This window comes from Chionomys nivalis, chromosome 6 (genome assembly GCF_950005125.1).
Source record: "Chionomys nivalis chromosome 6, mChiNiv1.1, whole genome shotgun sequence".
NCBI classification, from domain to species: domain Eukaryota; kingdom Metazoa; phylum Chordata; class Mammalia; order Rodentia; family Cricetidae; genus Chionomys; species Chionomys nivalis.
Window position 1 is genome coordinate 41,967,805 of NC_080091.1, and position 19,332 is coordinate 41,987,136.

At 51.6% G+C, this 19,332-nt stretch overlaps 1 protein-coding gene across 3 annotated transcripts in view; it reads right to left on the bottom strand.

Annotated features, from left to right (window-relative positions):
• The window catches only part of Sorcs2 (sortilin related VPS10 domain containing receptor 2), a 383,934-nt gene that overhangs the window by 274,308 nt on the left and 90,294 nt on the right, over positions 1-19,332 (bottom strand). The window lies entirely within an intron of this gene.

A 19,332-nucleotide genomic window follows, 5' to 3' on the forward strand; every position in this document is an offset into this window, starting at 1 on the left:
CAGTTGATCTCAGATCATCCACATAAGCTGAAATGCCATTACCAGAGGGAGAGGGGGGAGAATGAATAAAGAAGAGGGGGACACATGGCCTCCAAAGCCAGTAGCTGGAGTGATGTGTGGGACAGGAATGAAATGAAGGTGGCCCATGGGTGCTAGAAACGACAGGGGACTGGGCTATCTCCCAGAGCTGCAGAAGTCACAGCTCTGCACTGTGCGCTAACACAGGTGTTGTAAGCCACTGACTGAATCTGGGACTGCTTGTTACAGCAGCCAGACAGCTCTCATACCTTCAGTTCTTCCATGAAAAGGAGATGGCAGGAGCTCTGACCTGGAAGTCTTTACAAAAGAAAACCCAACATCACCTAGAAAGGCTGCACTCCCAGGGACTGTAGTATGGCTGGGAAGGACATGTCTTCCTTTCTGGATAGCAAGTTTCTTTTTCCCTTTGACTCTGCCCGAAGCCCCTCACAGCTCTACTCCTCTGGCCTTAGTAGGTCTTTCCAGGTAGGTTAATTGCAGGCAGCCTGGTGGCTTGCCTCTGAGCCCCGGGCCACATGCAAAGGAGCTCAGAACTCCAGGCCCTTCTAAAATCCCTGTCAAGAAGAAGTTGAATCTGTGCTCCCTGCTTAGACAGGGAGAGAAGCCCAGCTTTTCTGAACACAGCTTTTCTGAACACATGCAGGGACAGCCTTCAGTGCCTCCTGACTGGACTTCCTTCCCGCATGCATTGTCCCTATCTACTGGGGCCTGGAGGAACACATCTTACTGACCAGCTGCCATACCAAGGGAAATCTGTCCAGGGCCTCTTGGGCTCAGAACCTCAGCCAGCCAATAAGCCAAGGGCCAGGGTGAGCCAAGCGCCTGCGGCTGCAGGTTGTGACTTCTACATGTGACAGCCAAGGAGCAGCTACATGGGGACGTGCACAGATCTGAGCTCCAACTCCTGCAGAGCCCTGGGTGAGCAGCTTTAGTTCTCAGAGCCTCTGTCCTCCCCTGGAAAATAAGAATGCTGACATTGCTGCCTCCTGGAGTGGCCAAGAGCAGGCAGTGGTGACACTTGCTTGGCACGTGGCATCTCACACCCTGTGCAGGAGGGAAGACAGCTAGCTGAGACATGGAACAGAAAGTTCCTGACCTTGAATGGAACAAAAGAAGCTACCAAGTGCCATCAACAACTCCAGAAGAGCCACAGAGGGGACTGTACCAGCTGGAGCTTAGTAAAGCTTCTCTTAGAAAGCTTCAAGAAAGAAGGCATGGGGGACCAGACCTGGGAGGAGCAGACAGATTTGGAGGTCAGCAGAAGTAAGAGGAGATCTCAGGGATAGTAACTGCTAGGACTCATGCCTGGAAAGACACTGGATGTTTTCAGAATAGGGAAGCAAGCATGGGGGGAGGGGAGCACAGGAGAAGCAGCTGTGAAGGGAAGAAACCAAATCAGGCCTGGCTGGGGCGTCAGATGGGGGCTAAGTCCTGTAGCTGGGTGGAGAGCGCCCCCCACTATCTTAGTTAGGGTGTCTATTGTGAATAAATGCTATGACCACAGCAACTCTTCTAAAGGAAACATTTATTGGGGTGGCTGCTTACAGTTCAGAGGTTCACTTCATTATCATCATTGTGGGAGGCAAGAAAACACACAGGCAGACCTGATGCTGGAGCTGAGAGTCCTTACATCATGATCCAAAGGCAACAGGAAGTGATCTAAGACACTGGACGGTATCTTGAGCATATATAAGACCTCAAAGCCTGCCTCCACAGTGATATTCTTCCTCCAACAAGACCACGCCTACTCCAAGAAGGCCACACCTCCTAAGAGTGCCACTCCCTTTGGAGGTCCTTTTCCTTCAAACCACCACATCCACATTTAAACCCCAGTGTCCCAGAGTGAAAATTTTCTTGGAAACAGAGTGATGAGATAGGATGAGGACGTTCTCTGCTGGCTAGGCTTCATCCTGTCACTATTAGCCGGTAAAGTGGTCTGGGGACAGACAGACAATGAAGAAGCTCATGAAGACGGTGACACGGGTGGGGTGACACAGATACAAAGCAAGGAGGCCACATCCCCTGAGAGCTGAGGTGGGGAGGAGCTGCCCCAAAACTTCGGGGGAGCTGGACTGCCCACGCTTCGATTTCACACTTCTTCAGGGGCCACTGTGACTGATGATGCAGAGCCCTAGGCGACAGGGGACAGTCACAAAGCCCTCCATCCATCCCAGGGCCACTGCCCATATATAGACCCTTCACAAGCAAGCAAGGGCATGCTGGCCTCACGCCAGAGCCACCCACACCATATGCCCTGCCCTTCAACCTCCAGTGGACAGAACTTCCTGCCCAACACTAGGCCCACAGACGCTCAGTCGGCCATTGGCCAGGGCCCAGGTCCAGCCTCTCTAGCCCCTTGGCCGTCCCAGTTTGGAGGTCATTCAGAGGTGACTAGGACATTAGCCTGTGTTGAGGAGGCTAACTCCATCATAGGTACTGGACCTCAGGAGGCCCCTGTACTATCTAGCTATGAGGGCCTCGGAGCATGTGCCAGAGAAAATGAAGGTGAGTATATGGTTTAGTATAAAGAAAGCATACTAGATGGGTCCTACCGTGGGGGTTCCTGGATGGCCCCTCACTGTTCTATGCAGCAGGAAGATGTCCTCCTTTAGGTGTTTTCTGAATAGGAAGAAGCAGAGGGCAGTTCACACAGGAGGCCTGGCCAGAGGCAACCTTGCTCTGCTCCCCCAGGGCCTCAGCCTCCATCATGTATAACCTGAGCAGAGGGGCTGGAATGCCTCATGGTCTCTGCTTTTGTTCCAGAGACCCAGATCCTGGCTCCAGAGAGTTCCCACCACTATCCAGGAAGCCAGTGCCCACTCTGACAGCAATGACTTCTGGTAGGGACAGGAAATGAAGATAGAATCGTCCACCATGAAACCCAGGTCACCTAGACTAACTTTGAGACAGTCTTTGTGTCCCACAAAGATCTGATGCCCCCATTCCCCGAGGAGAATGCTATGGTGGACCAGAAGAACAGGCAGGGCAGGAATGGCTCCAGAGTGTCAGGGGCTGAGACGGCATTGGGGCATGAGCAGAGATGGAGCTACCCACCATTCCCAGCCCCTCCCTGTCAACCTGCACTCGGTCCTGGAGCATCTGAGAAAACCCACTGGCCTGCCTGGCACATCTGTGTCCCCTCAGCCTAGGCAGCAGGTCCCTGCTGAGTCTCAGTGCCACTCAGGTGTGTGGTGGTGATTCCACCCCAACCCTGATAGAATAATAACTTGCCCGTGTTCGGCTTCAGTGAAGTGTTCCCAAGAAAAACTGGCCATGGACAGGGTTACGTGTGCAGTCAGGACATCCAAATCAGATAAAGAGAAGAAAAGTGACAGTCAAAGGCAGGTGGAGCTGGGCTCTGCACTCAGGATTACATTACTAAAGTGTCGCCTTGAGGGGGAGGGCGCTGAAGTGTCACATGGGGGTGGGAATACATCCTAATTTTACAGGAGCAAACTGCATCAAGGAAGCCATACAGGAAGCGCTGTGGCTCAGAGTCTGAAAACTGCTAGACCTCCCCTGGAACCATACTCCCTGTCTCACACCCTGCTAATCTGTCTTGCTCTGCTAAACCTCTCAGCTCCCCATATTTGGTTTGAAGAGATAAGCCCTGTTCTGTGAGCCCCCAGAATACAACCCCTCCCGTCTGTCTCTGTGCCACTGTCTCTGAGACTGGGAACTTCCCTCCCTGCTTCTCTGTCTCATGAAATTCACTTGAGTATCAAAGTCACACCCTTTAAGGTGGCTGTCCTGTTCATCTCTACCCTTACCCACAGGCGCTGGGGTCCCCACTCCAGCGGGCCCATGCAGCATCCAGAAGACGCCTGAAGAGTGGCAATGTGGGGGTCTCTGTGCGTCAGAAAGGACAGCTGGGAGTACGTCCAAGCACTCATGCTGCAGGGGACTGAAGGGTCACTTACAGAGTACAGCCCAACAAGTCCTGCCCAAGGCCTTCCAAAGTGCTGCCTGCATGAGGCCAGGTCTGGCGAGCTCAGTAGTTATCAGGAAACCTCATCTGCATCCAGAGTGAACACTTGGAAATCATCTTCAGGGGAGCAGCCCCCACACCAGCTCAGGGTGCCCTGCCAAGGCCTCGAGAACCTGCAGAGAGTTTCTCCCTTTCAGAGAGAGAAACCCAGCTATTCCTCTCAGCTGCTCTTCTGGTCACCTTGCATCCATCCATCCATCCATCCATCCATCCATCCATCATCTGTCCATCTGCTCATAAATCAATCCATCCATCTATTTCCTAGGCCTATATGTTCAGGGCACCACGTTCTCTCGTTCTTGTCATCCTACTTAGATCTCACTGCAAAAAGTTCATTTTACAGACAGGGACACTGAGGCACATAGAGGTGGTCTTTGCAATTGAGTCAGCAGGTGTCAAATCCACCCACTTCTAAAGGACCAGTGTTTGAGGGAGGAGCCAAAGATGACCCCGCCTTTCCCCCCAGTCCTCTTCTTCCTGCACCTGCTCCTGTTAAAGGGGCCAAACCACCTCAGAGAGGCTGAGAGGACCCAAGGGGAGATGCACAGCAGTCTGTAACTGCATCCTGCATCTGGGCAACAGTCCAGCCCTTTTCTCTGGCCCCAGGACTCACTTTCTCTGAGGGACAGGAGTGTGACTCTCCATGTTCCTATTTCTAGACAACAGCTTCCCCAAAGTTCAGTAACTCCATAGAGCCAGCATCAAACCTGTAAAAGGGTACCAGCCTGAGGGCTCAGCCACTGTACTGCCACCCTTGGGGGACCTGGTGCAGCCTAAGAGAGTGACCAAAGTGTCCTTGCTTGACAATAGAGCTCCCAGTGCATGTCTACACATAACAACTTTGCTTCTTCTTTTTTTTAAATGAAAACTAAACAAAGAAACAAAAAATACCTCGGTTCCCTCTAAATCCAACATAACTAGATATTTGAACTAGATGGGCACCTGTTCCGATGGCCAGAGCATGCTGTCCAGTCAGCCACACCAGATGGACCCCAAGGACAGCCCAGGTCCCAAGGATTCACTCTCTCTCTCCTTTCCAATGTAATCAAAGCACACAGGAGACTGAGAGCCAGGAGGTGAATCACGCCCTTCCTGACAAGAGCTCTGGGCTCAGTGACTCAGAGCAAAAGTCCTTCGTGAAAGCTGGGCTAGCGGGGGCGGAGCAGTGGACAGTCTCTCCTCCTCCTGCTAGCCTCCTCTGAGCTACAGGAGAATCCGCTGTGAAGGGAGCTTTGGTGAGCGCTGCGCATCCGCCCTCAAGGTTCAGCGTTTCCAACACAGCCCCACTAGGTCCCCTGCATCCACCTGGCTGTCACTGAGAGACACAGGTTAGGAGAAGAGCAGAGCCCGGCACCAACACCAGGGACTACACCGAGGCAGCCTGGCTTAGTGGAAAAGGAACAGGCTTTAGAGCCAGACTGCCTGGGTTTGAATCCCAGCCTGCCGCCTGTGCCAGAATGGTATACCACCTAGCCTACAAGACAACCTCTGGGCTCATCTGTGGGGTAGTTTCCAGACTGGGTTAAAGAGGGGCAATACTATTGCTCAGGTGGGGGACCTGGACAGAGTAAAAAGAGAACAGCTGAACACCAGCAGGCAGCTCCCCACTCCAGCTGATTGTGTACCCGCAAGCTCCTGCCATAGCTCCAGCCACTCACTGCCACAGCCTCTAACCACGATGGACAACACTCTCGGACCATGAGCCAGGACAAGTCCTTCCTTCCTCAAGTAGCTTTGACCAGGTAGTTTATCAAAACCCCGAGAAAAGTAACTAATACAGTCTCACTCTGTAGCTCAGGCTAGCCTCACACTTGTGACAATCCTCCTTCCTTGGCCTCTTGGGTGCTGGAATTGTCGGTGTGTGCTGTCACGCCTAGTGTCCTTTGCTGTTCATCCTGCCATAATGTGCACTTTATACTAATGCTCACAACTCATTATTTACTCTCTCTCTCTCTCTCTCTCACACACACACACACACACACACACACACACACTTGTGAGGTAGGCGGTTATGAATATGTGATAGCCCATTTCATCACTAAGTGATGTTTGAACAACAACACAGTTTAAAGGCTTCCCGTGTTATAACACCAGCAACCTAGCTGAAGCAAGACAGTAAAGGGAGGTAGTCATTAAGGTCATCGCAAAGGTCAGGAACAACGTCATCTATGGTCTTTGGGGAGGACGCCAGAGGCTGCCTGTGCCCATGGCCTTGTCTGGTTTGTGCCCTCCATGTTCCTGGCCTGCTCTGCTCAGGGCCTGCATTTCTGCCCTTCCTCTCAGTACAGCTGTGAAAGTCACAACAGGCCCCGCCCATTGGAAATCAGGGCCCCAGGGATCGTTAGCAGAGATGGGGCTTAGAGGCGGGTGTGTGGAGAGGCCGCTGCCTGTTCTTGCCGTCACAGAATCCTTCTTGTAAGTTGATCAGCAGCATTCACCCAGGGGTCCCTGAAGAGCCCTGGTGGAAGTGGAGGCAGCCACCTCAAGGCGGAGCTGGTGAAGGGAGGGCAGATTTGTACCATTGACAGCATCTCAGTGGGATCCAGAAGAAGGAAATAAACACAGGAAGGATTTGACCATGCTGCAATGTGCTCAGGAGGGAGGGAGGTAAAGAGGGGAGGAGGATGGAGGGAGAATGAGAAGGAGAAAGAAAGGGAGACAAGGAGGGGGAGGGAGGAAAACAGGGAGGGGACTCTCTCTGCACAGTCAAGGGTGGCTCAGAGATGAGTGGAGTACAAACCCAGTTCGTCTGTGTCTTCATCATCTCATCCTCAGGCCTAGGTGCCCATGTCTGTCTCCACCCTCAAGGACAGGGCTAGGCAGCTGGTTCCAACCCAGCCTGTCTGATGTCTCTGTATGACACACAGTTTAAGAGTTCTAGGTCTGCTTCAGGTGAAGTCAGAGCAAGTCGGTGGTTCTAACTTCTTTATTCTCCCCAACAAATGGCCACCACCCCTAAAGCCCCATTGATGAGAAATCCAACAGTCCTTCCTGGCCCTGGCTGCAGGTCATCTGCCAGTATCACTCATGCTACACTTTCCAGGGCACGTAACCTCACCTTGACCTTGGCTGAGATCCTCTCTCTCTCCTCTCTCTCTCTCTCTCTCTCTCTCTCTCTCTCTCTCTCTCTCTCTCTCTCTCTCACACACACACACACACACACACACTGACACACACAGACACACACACAGGCCAGCACTCCTCACCTGGCACCTCCTGCCAGGCCTCCACGTCTTAATGCTTCTGCCTACCAGTCGGAAAGTCCCCACAGAACTGAGGGGCCCCGGGGAGCTAAGTAGCACAAGGCCTGGTCTACCATTCCCAACTCCTACTCCACCCCTTCCCAGCTTCCACAAACACCCGATGGCGACCCAGAACCAAGCTCTCCGGGGTCAGCAAAGCCTTGACCAACTCCATCAGTCACAGCCCACCCTCCCTAGTGCTAACAGCAGCGTGTGCAAATGTGTGGATGTTTGCATTTCTCAATCCCCGAGCAGCCGTCTGGCTAATGTCAGCTGTCACTCCAGCCATCTGGCAATAGAGTCAGAAAGCTTCAGCCTCAAAATAAAACATCAAGTGTGAATCTTCCCAGCAGGTAACCTCACAGCCCTTCCAACACAGTAAAACGCCTCCTCTCCCAGGAGACCCATCTCTAAAACCACACCTCCGCCTGGTGGCATGCACACCCACCTCTTGTGCTGAGCCACAGTCCAGTGGGAACAAGAAAAACCACCCCTCGTTCGAGCCACCACCATGTGTGGGAAGGAGCTCCCTAAAGCTGAGTCTCCCAAAAACCCTCCAGCAAAATTTATTATTGGGCTTAATTTTCACGCCTATAACAGGAATCTATTTTTAACAAATGTATACATTTCCCCCATGACAACTGAGTAGCCAGATGCCACAGCTCAACCATCTGAAGGAACAGGAGACATGTAAAGGTTTAGCAGGGATCGAGGCCAAGGGTGGGCAGCTAGACACTGCACCATCTGATCCCTGGCCTCTCGGGCAATGCCCAGCCTCCATAACTGTTCCCATTTCTGTTTTCAAGAGAAGCTAGAGTTGGGGCTGGGGAGATGGCTCAGTGAGTAAACGCGCTTGAGGCAGAAACCTGATGACCTGAGTTCGGATCTCAGCATCCATGTAAAAAGCTGTGTGTGGTTGTACATACCTATAACCCCAACCCTGAGGAGATGGCAGAGGCAGGAGCATCCTTGGGGCTTATTGGCTACCAGTCTAGCTAAACAAACAAACAAATAAAGCAAGCTCCATCCAGGGAGATGCTGTCTCATGGGAATAGACATAGATTGATAGAGAACACCCAGCATCTTCCTCTGGTCTCTGCATTTATATGGGTGTGTACACACAGGTACACACCGCACACAAAGAGGTGGGCATCAGAGCCCATTTTGGGAAATATTGCTATGTAGGTCTGTTGACACAGATCAGAGGCTCCAACCTGATTCATTGGCCATAAAAACCCAAGCTAGCTCCACTTAGAAGAGACCTTGCCGATGAAGTGCAGGAGGTGGCCCGTCATTCCCGAGTGTGGAGTCAATGATCTGTCTCCTGCACACAGCCAATCAGTGCAGCACAAGCTAAACACCAAACACACCTCTCACCAACCGCTCAGCAATGGGAGCAACCAGGTGGCAAGTTAACAACCTGTGGCTTTTCCACACGTGGCTAAGGAACAGACGAAGGAGGCAGAGACTATGGCTGAGATGAACCTCAAATGCAGTCAGAGAAGAAGTCTCCAACGGTGCACATTTTCCACAAAGCGACAAGTCCCGAGTCACTAGTTTTTGGGGACACACAGAGACATGGGGGACAACGCAGCTAAACTGTGTTTCCCTATGACAGTGCTAAACACAGTTGTTTATCAGCCGTCAAGGCACTGTACCCCTAAAGCTTCCCTCCAGGAGGAGGTTGTTCAGTAGAACTGGCAGGGAAGAAGAGTGGTCTAGCCCTGAGAAGGGGCGCCACTGAGAAGAGCTCAGAGCAGCCACTCTCAACCTTCCTAATGCTGCAACCCTTTAGACATCTTAATACAGTTCCTCATATCATGGTGACCCCACAACAGTAATTTTGTTGCGACTTCATAACTGTAATTTTGCTACTGCTATGAATCATAATGTAAATATCTGATTGCAGGATGGTCTTAGGTGAGCCCTGTGAAAGGGTTGACCCACCCCCAAAAGGGGTCGCAACTCCCAGGTTGAGAACTCTGACTTCGACTCCCCACCATCGAGCAAGGGCTTAGGATACACCAGCCACCGGACTCTAGGTAGGTTCTTTTAATCCTCCTCAGAACCCATGGGGTTGAGTCAAGTCACATCTTTGGGATGAAGCAAGAGTCAAAGAGGAGAAATGCATTCCCAAACAGCAGCAGCGAGCAGAAAGCCTGACAGGTGTGCCTGCACGCATGTGCTCATGCAGGGGACTCTACCAGACCCGAGGAATCCTTGGCAAACAGCCCCATGCCATGACCTAACCGCGGACAGCACACCTGCAGCCCACTAAGGTGGGACACCAGAGGAATACAGTCCGGTAACCAGAGAGAATCCTGCAGGGTCATGGCCGCTGCCCCCACCTCTCCTTTTCTAAGCTTTTGTCCCATGGGTAGCTGGGTATTTATTATGCAGCTATTTGCCTACTCCAGAGGTGATGGTTACTCCCTTCTGTGTTCCCTCAACTATCCAGGGTCCAGCACAAGGCAGGTACTCGGTGAGTGCTTGCAGGAGGAAGCATCGCTACCCAGCTGTATACCTGGAATCCTTAGGGATTTAGGGTAACCTGGCCTCCAGGGCTCCATGTAGACTGAAGCTCAGCATCCTGACACTTTAAAAATGGAGACAGAAAGGTTAATTTACAGTAAGCATTGAACCATGAGCGGAGTCATGGCAGGAAGCCGGGGTGTTTTGTCTCTGGATAGCGGGAATCATCCCAGACGACCGTGACCTTTCTCCAGCAACAACACTGACTTAAATTCTCCCGGGACAGGCAAGCATGTGCAGCCGTGTGTGTTTGCAAACATATAAATAAGGAGCATGAGGGGCAGGAAGAGGCTCCTGGAGTGCCAGCTGCCCAAGGCAGGCTGTGGAGAGCCTGCGCACACCTCCCCCAGGCTAATCTTAAACTGTCTGTGGGACAGAGACATTCCCTTTCACCCAAGTCATTTCTTAATCTCTCAGACTTTTGTGTAGAAGAAGATTCTAGCCATGCAGCCAATGCTATGGGCATTCACCTATCACGGCTGAGCTATGAATTAGTGAGACCCGTGTCCTCTCACACACGCCTTCCCACAGAAGCTCACAGAAAGAAGGAAGCCCTCACCTCACCCATGTGCTGTCAGTAAGTTGGGCACCTCTGCCTCCACCGGATGCTCCACTCCAAGTGGGGTTGCCATCCACCCAATAGTGCAGGGTGTCTGGAAACACGAGTGCCGAGTGGGGCAGGGGAGGTTGGCAATAGCGAACTCAGCCATGGGCTTTGAAGGGGAGACATCGGCACTCTCTCTGCTCGTTTCTTCGCTGCAGATTGAGAGAAGCATGATTTTTCCGCACAGGGGGTTGTGAAGAACAGAAAGACTCATCTGGGGAAACTTCTGGGGGGCCGCTATGCAGACAGTGTGTCTCACGGCTGCTGCAACTGAATGCCACTTCAGCTCTTCTCCCTTCAACTGTCCTCCAGGCTCTGGGGCAACAGCGTGCAGTGCTGCCTATGGAAGCACTTCAGTGGGCGGGTCACACAGCACACTTCTACAGCCCACAGCTAAAGAGCCTGAAGTTAGAGCCCTGGGTATACTTCATCCTGAGGCCTCTCTCCTTGGCTTGCAGGTGACATCACTTCCTGTTTTCATATGGCCCTCCTTCTGCATGTGTCTGAGCCTACCTCTTCTTTTTATAAGGACACAGATCATTTGGATTGGGATTGCCCCAGTGACTTTATTTTAGTCAACTCTGTAAAGACCTCGTCTCCAAATCCACCACATGCTGAAGTCCTGGGGTCAGACTTGTAGACTGGGGGCACCCAGCTCTGCCCATAATTTCCGGTACATAGTGACTCAGCTGGACAGCGAAGGGGATGAGCAGATTGCCAGTTGCTGTCTAATAGTTCAACTTAACTTCAGATTATGCTTCCAGAAAGCTGCAGAGGGCATGGGTGACATTTACATGTCATGGTCCCCTAGACAACTTATATCAAAAGAGGAACTTAACTTGGTGTCCTGGGAAAAAGGGCTGAGGAAGCTACAGTTAGGAAGACAGATGAAACAAAATTAAAGATGAGCCACAGGTCACAGCGAGAGAAAAGGTGAACTGGAAGACAGTAGAGACTTCAAAGTCTGAGGGTAAGGAAGGCTCATCGGGTGTGGGGGTAGAGGCTATGGAGTCTCTAGGGTGGTAGGCACAGGATGCTGAGAGCCTCCACAGTGGACATTCCTAGAACGTGACTCAGGAGGCACCATTCCTCAGAAACCAGTCCATCCTCTCCAGGCTCAGAGCAAGACTCGAGCCTGCACTAAAAATCGTGTCCCATTGATGTGAACCACAGATACCCCACTTTCCGTGTGTTCACAGCCCACTGCCTTCCTTATCCCCAGGTCTCTGTTTAGGGGTCCCTCCATACACCACCTCCCCAAGAGAAGCCACAGCGCTTGGGCATCTGGCACTCAGTACGATCGCCATTGCCTTTGACAGCTCTGTCATGGTTGGGTCCCCAGTCCCTTCTATCCCAGGCATAGACTGCCAGTTAATGTCTTTTTAATTTGTGTGTTCAGGGGAACACATGCCACAGAGGACAGCTTGCAGAAGTAAGTTCTCTCCTTCCATCATGTGTGTGGGTCCCAGGAATCACACTCAGCTCCTTGAGTTGGTTAGCAAGCGCCTGTACCCATTCTGCCATCATGCTAGTGATATCCTGAAGTTGTGAGCTATGGAGACTCATCTCAGGGCAGTGGGGACTCTTCAGCCCTCCTCTGGTGTCCTGAAAGCCTTGGAGGGGTAACAGTCCCCTAACCTCCTGACCCTGAGGGCTAGCGGCTGGCACCTACGTCCAGAATGGCGGAGAGCCATGCACGAACTGTGTCCTGAGTCACATTTCTTCCTTCCCTGAGAGGACATCTCAGCACTCAGACTTCACTGTCAGCCCTCACAGCTAATAACGAGTTGACATTTGCTAAGACAAGGATCTCGTATTCCTCCTCTCATCCAGTCCACGCAAAGGCGCTGGAAGGTTAGATGACTTGCGTGGGTCCACCTTGCTGATACACATGAGAACTTAAGAATTCTCACTCCCAAGCACACACCAAGACTTGTATTTGTATTGTACTGACTTGGCTTGTATTTTCAGAAGTAACCCAGCCACACTGCACTGATGTACTCAGCAAAAGTGCTCAAGTCTTTTTGTACCTTCCTGTAGCACAGTGTCAGGGACACAAGAGATACTCGACAAATACATGCTATCTGGATGGATGGATGGATGGATGGATGGATGGATGGATGGATGGCTAAAAGGAAGGAGGGAGGGGAAAAGAGAAGAAAGAAGGGAAGAGGAAGGAAAGAGAGAGGGAAGATGGACCGAAGGAAGGAATGGAGAAAATTTGGGTGCACAGGTGGCTGGTGCTGATGGGAGGAGTGTACGGTAGAATGGCTGAGTGGTACCAGCTTCCTCTCTTCCACACGGGGGGAACAGATGTGCAGACACAGGGCCTGCAGTAAGTCCCTGGTGAGAGACACCATAAATATCACCAAGAGAAAGGGAGGCTCCTCCACAGAAATGGACTGCAGGAGATACAGGGAGTCCCCTGAGAGGAAGAAAAGCATGAGAAAAGAGAGAGCCTGGCACCTTCTCGGCTGCCATGATCTCATCTGACTCCCTGCCCCACTCTAAGCTCCTCTGGGTCAAGGGCCCTTGCACCTCTATCTGACAGGCAGACAGGCAGGAAGCCAGCTTCCTCAGGAGAGTCAACCAGAGCCCAGAATGGGAACACAAGGAAAGGACCAGAACACACAAGCAGAATGCCTGCTGTACCCCAGGCACCCACAGACCACTCTCCGTGGCCTTTACCACCATCAGGCCTGGTGCTCTCAGATGGCAACCTGCCTGCCGTCACTCATTCTGGGGCTGACAGGCTAGTTTGAACCCCAGCAACTTACTCAAAACCCCCTACCTCCCACAGTGGGGAGGAGGACAAAGAATTAGAGCCAAGGGGACAGCCACTCCTCCTCCACCTCCATCCCCAGGTCTGGCTCTTCATTATGGATGTTATGGATGAATTTGTCAAGCTAGCAAAGGTGGGTGCCTCAATGAGGCCAGTTCACAAGGTCCCCAGGCCCCACACTCTGTATATAATTCACAAGGTCCCCAGGCCCCACAATCTGTATATAATTCAAAAGGTGCCCAGCCCCGCACTCTGTATATAATTCACAAGATCTCCAGGCCCCACAATCTGTATATAATTCAAAAGGTGCCCAGCCCCGCACTCTGTATATAATTCACAAGATCCCCGGGCCCCACAATCTGTATATAATTCAAAAGGTGCCCAACCCCGCACTCTGTATATAATTCACAAGGCCCCCAGCCCCGCATTCTCTATATAATTCACAAGATCCCTGGGCCCCACAATCTGTATATAATTCACAAGGCCCCCAGCCCCAAACTCTGTATATAATGTCTTTCCTTTTTTTTTTTCCTGAGTCACCAAGGTCTCACTCTGTAGCCTGTGCTGGCACCAAATTCATGGCAATCCTCTTCCCTTCATCTCTCTAGTGCTAGGATTACAGATATATAGCATCATGTGTGTGCAGCCATGGCAGGTTTTAACAATTAATCAAAATCCATTAAACACTCACTCCTGCATCTCACAGCCCTGAAGCCTATTCTGCACTTGCACGATGCCACAGAAAGCACAGAGAGCAGGGTCATTCTCTCTTCTCACCAAACCCACAGGTCAAGGCCAGGGAGGGACTGGAGCATCCATTGCTATCGCTAATGTAAAATCCTAAGTTTGGCTGCTTTTTAATAAATGAAATGAAATGGATTCCCAATGTGACTGAGCCATCTCTCCTGACTATTTGCCCACAAGACATACGCAGGAAGGCTCATGGTGGCTGCGTTTGTAACAGCCCAGGCATGTGCTTACCACGAGCAAGTGGGAAAATAAAGGGGACACATGTTTATGGGTCCACGTCGTGACATACATGCATGTCGGAAGAGTGACGCTTGGTGGCATAATCCAGACAAGGAGCATGTGCTACACACTACACAAAGCCCAGGAGAGGCCAACAAGAAGCAGATTCCGGGGAAGGTGACGGGGTGGACAAGAGGGGCTGTGGGGTGTCACATTCGTTCTGTTGAAGTGACAGTTACAGAGCAAGTGCTTATGCCAACACTCAGCCCCACTTTATGCTGTGAGAGTAGGCAACCTGTTGTATTTCCCAGCAACCCCCTCAAAAAAAAAGCCCAAAAACAAAAATAACAAAAGAACTGTCTCTTTTTCAAAGCTGCCTAAGGCCAGTACATTGCCCTGGAGGATGCGGTGTGACCCCAAAATTCAATGAGCCGTACCTAGCTCACAGCAAGGAGCAGTTCGTATTTTCCTCTGGGGTGACTGGCCAAGATTTCTTGATAAAAATCTCTTACAGCTTAATATCTCTCAAGACCACAGAGGGCTAACCTAGATACAAGGTCAGGGCCCTGGAAAAGTTTCCGGGCTCAGCTCCAGCTCTGCCTTGGGTCCTGTCCTGAAGGGATTGCACAGCTGGCTGAGTTGGCATGGGACTTGGGGGGGCAAGGGTTAGTACAGGACAGGGATTCCCAAGCCAGGCTTACGGTAGAATCTTTTGCAAAAGTCGACTTACAAAATGCATAGAAATCCTGCTTCTCCATTGTGCAAAGTGATTTAATATCAGTCTCTGTATGTGAAGAGGTCTGGAACCCAAGGCCTCATGCATTCTAGGCATGTTCTCCCCCACTTGAGCCACGCCCCAAGCTCTCTCCCAGTGTGCAGTCCAGCAGCCCACTGCTAAAGAAAAGGTCTCTGAGGCCAGTGACTGGCAGAGACCGGGTGCCGGACAATAGCCTCTCTCGCTCTATAGAAGTTTTCTCCCTTGCACGTGATCCTCAGACCTTTCACAAGGGTAACCTCCTTGCCATGCAGAGCTACTACTACCCAGAAGATCCAAGACAGGCCAAGGCCAGCACAGGGGAGTTGGGCAGCCTCTGTCCATCCTGACTGGGTGCTGCACAAGGGCACAGGCAGGCCAAATCTTTTCGGCAAATCTCTTAGGAAAGGAGGTTGGCTCCGCCAGTGAGGGTCCCCTCCTTTCTGGTGCCTGGAGGGACCTCAGCCACAGGCTGAAGCCATAGGCCTGTAGCAGGCCCAGCCACACTAACAGTCAAAGTTTGGACAGGGAGCCCTTGCCTCAGCTGCACTGAGGTTCACGGGAAGCTAGGTCTCCACCCATGTCCACATCAGTTTCTTGCCAGGACACCCCAGAAGGGGCCTATGGATCATTGGATCCTGTGGAGATATACTCTGCTACAGGAAGGAACACAGCTCCTGTACCCCAAGACACTGACCTTCCTCCAGTGCAGGGTGACCTAGGTGACTCACTTCACCTCTCTGAGGCTGCTTCCTCACTCACACAGAAGAAAGGGATAAAACCCCACTGAGCAGGGGAGGCCATGGTGCTGCCAAACATCACCCGATCTCTCCCAAGCGTTGGCACCAGGCACCACCATAGGTCTCCGGGTTAGATATAGAAGCCTTGGGCTGCTGAGAAGGCTGGAGCAGGAGCTATGAGGAGAGGACCTGGGAGGATCCCACCATCATTAGGTGTGTAAGCACTGGCCTCTTCTTGTGGAGTACAAAGACATCAGGAAATCTGACAGGGACTCAGCCTGGGTCAGAGCCAGGAAGACCCTGAGGATACAGATGAAAGGGCCTAGGATAGGCCACAGTGGTGAACAGAACAGGCCCCATGTCCTGTTGCAGAAGCAGCTTACAGAAGTACCCCAAGCAGGCAAAGACAGTTTCTAAGCAAAAACAGGGTAAAAGCCATCTCCCCATTCACAACCATGCACATGCCCAGGCACATCAATATCCTCACACGCAGTCTATCACCCACACTGACAGGCAAATACATACTCCCTTACACACACATGCATGCTGACACACATGCACTCATTATGCCCATACTGACACCTTCACACATGCACACTCACACCAACACGCACACACACTTCCTCACACACAGTCAGGCTGACATACACACACATGCACGCACACACACACAAACACACACACACAGGCATACGCACACATGCATGCACGCACGCACACAAACACACGCTCCTGCTCTCAGCTTTGCAGCTGCCCCGCCAAGCTGTCCTCCTTGGCTGTTTACAGAACAGTTGTCAGCACCCACCCTCAGCTGCTTCCCTCAGATGGAAAATGCTGAAATGACTGGAGAGCTGAGTCCAGGGAGGAATCCTGCCTGCACAGCCGAGGAGGCATGGAGCTGAGCCCTGGTCCCTCATGGCCTTCACCCCAGGGCATCCGTCTCCTGCTACACTAAGGAGGAAAAACACCCCTGAGCATAAGCCCACAGGGAATGGCGTGAGAGCTGGGCCAGAAACTGAGCACAGCTATGGGCTGTCTCTCCTTTTCTGGATGAATTTGCTACGGAAGAAACTTCCAGACTGCTCGGAAGTAAGCGAGGAAGGTCAAGCGCAGGGTCTTCCGGAATGCACCCTGGGGACCGTGAGCAGGCCTTCCAGGCACAGCAATGCCTTTGTCTAGCTCTGAAAGGCTCTGGTGAAGGGGAGGAGGAGAGAACGCAGGGGCCCGTTCAACTGATGTCTGTCTTCAGAGCAGTCCAGGCCCTGCGACTCATCCAGGCCTGGAAATACTTAGTCTTTCTCAGCCTCAGTTTCCCCACCATACAGAGGAAGTGCCAAGAATCAGATGTCTCAAGAAACAGAACCAAGCAGAGTCTTTTCGGGGCCACACATTGGACTCCAGATCCTGTCTTGCCAAAGCACTGACCTGGCTGCTCTGCACCGAGAGATTGGCCCCTATGTACATGCTGCCTCAGAAGTCTTGCCATTCTCCTTAGCACGGAGCTTACCACCTCCAGCTCCACAGGTGTCACTAAGGGAGGTGGCCCTAGGAAAGCACAGGACATGCCTCTGCCCCACAGTGGTCACCCTTTGTGAATTCAGAGCCACAGGCCTCCAGTGTTTCTGTCAATGTTCCCTGTCTACCTCCCAGGTACCCTATTGATGGAGGAAGGTCATTGGTTAATTAATAAAGAAACTGCTTGGCCTCATAGGTTAGAACATAGGTGGGTGGAGTAAACAGAACAGAATGCTGGGAGGAAGAGGAAGTGAGGTAAGATGCCAGGCCACTGCTCTCCAGGGCAGACGCGATGAAGCAAGCCACCAGGTCAGACATGCTGAATCTTTCCCGGTAAGACTGGTGCTACACAGATTATTAGAGATGGGTTGATCGGGATATGAGAATTAGCCAGTAAGGGCTAGAGCTAATGGGCCAAGCAGTGTTTAAAAGAATACAGTTTGTGTGTTGCTATTTCGGGGCATAAGCTAGCCAGGTGGCTGGGAGCTGGGTGGCAGGAACGCAGCCCGCAGCTCCCACAACAGAATGGCCCCCAACATGTGGATGACCGAATCCACAGAAAGCCTGAGAAAGCTTGGGAAAGAATAGAGTAAAACATGTTTTCTTGGTAGCAGCAATTTCTCGGGTCTGCTCTGCTTGCTAGAAGCAAGCAAGCGCTCTCAGCTAAGAGAGGCTTCCTGACTCAGCTTTAGCTGCAAAACCCTGCAGCTCATTAAGAGGTCCTGCTACGAAACACTTAAATGGTATTGATAAAATCTGGCTGCATGCTTGTTTGTTTTCAGCCGTAGCAGGAAAAAAGTTGTGCTGTTTTATTTAAAATGCTGGCTTTCTGGTCTGTCCTGCCAGGGCAAACTCTGACTCTTTCAGGCAGTCAGTACGAATGAGTGTGATCTGTGAGCAGAATGCTGCAACTTGCTTGCTGGCAGGGACTTTGAAATGCCACAGAGTTGTGGCGATAAAAATGGTTCCAGCAGTACCTCCGCCATGAGGCTGGAAAGCTAAGGAATGGGCTGGATCTAGCTGGCAAAGCCACGGCTTTAATCCTACCCATATTGCTCAGTAATTTAAAGGCTCATGTGGTCAGAAAAAGAAAGATATATAGTAAAGAGAGATTCAAAGACAAAGAAAACCTTTAAATGATTTACAGTGTGTTTAAAAATATATGCAGGCTAAAAGTTAAAATTCTTAAAAGTAAAAAAAGGAAGAAAGAAAGTAGTTGGGTGTGGTAGCTTCCTTCAACACCCTATCCTGATTGGCTCTGTCTGAGGTGTATCAACGTCAACCTCAAAACAGAACACGGGGACGACTCTGTCTTTGCACCCATGCGTGTTCATCCAGCAAAGGGATGCTGGAGGATGCATGAAAGACCCTGTTGGTGAAAGACTGCAACCCAGAAACACACCATGGGCATGGTCAGGCCTGCCAACAGCACCTCCACATAACTGAGCCAACCCCTTTCCACTTTTCCAGAAGCTACCAGGACCTGAGTGTGGATGAGACACACAGCCTTGACTGGAACCACCAGTCAAACACCCACTCTGGACCACACATGCCAGTCAGCAAGATGTTTCCACTGGGCCTCAACCCAAAGTGCTGGGTTAGAGCAGACAAAGCTGTCCTCCCCCTGCCCACCACCCACTGCTCCTACAGGGAAGAGGAGAAGGGTGGAAATGGTCCACAGGCAGCAGAGAATCATGCGAGGTCACCCCCACATCTAGTTTAAGAACTAACTGGTCAGTACCTCTGACAGGATGGGTTCTAGCAGAAGGGAATCTGAAAGAAAACAAGGTAGAAATGAGACAAGAAGCTGGGTGCGTTGGTGTGCACCTGCCATCCCAGCCTCGGGAGGATAGAGAGTTCTAGGCCAGTCTGACCCACAAGGCAAGACCCTGTCTCAATAGAATAAAAGTAATCAAACGGGACAAACAAGGTCCCTTCACTGTCTGGTTCAGCCTGAGTCCCACTTTGCCAGGCAGGGTCACAGTATCTGAGACAGGTGAACTCCCTGGGTTCCCATTGGTCGGAACCAGCTCTCTCGAATGCAAAACCTCCATGTATCTCCCCAGCAGAATGACTCAGCTACACCACCACAGATGCTATACTACTTCAGGTTAAGAACAAAAGCGTCCAGTGAGCAATGAGTCATTCTGGCTTTTGTGTGTGTGGT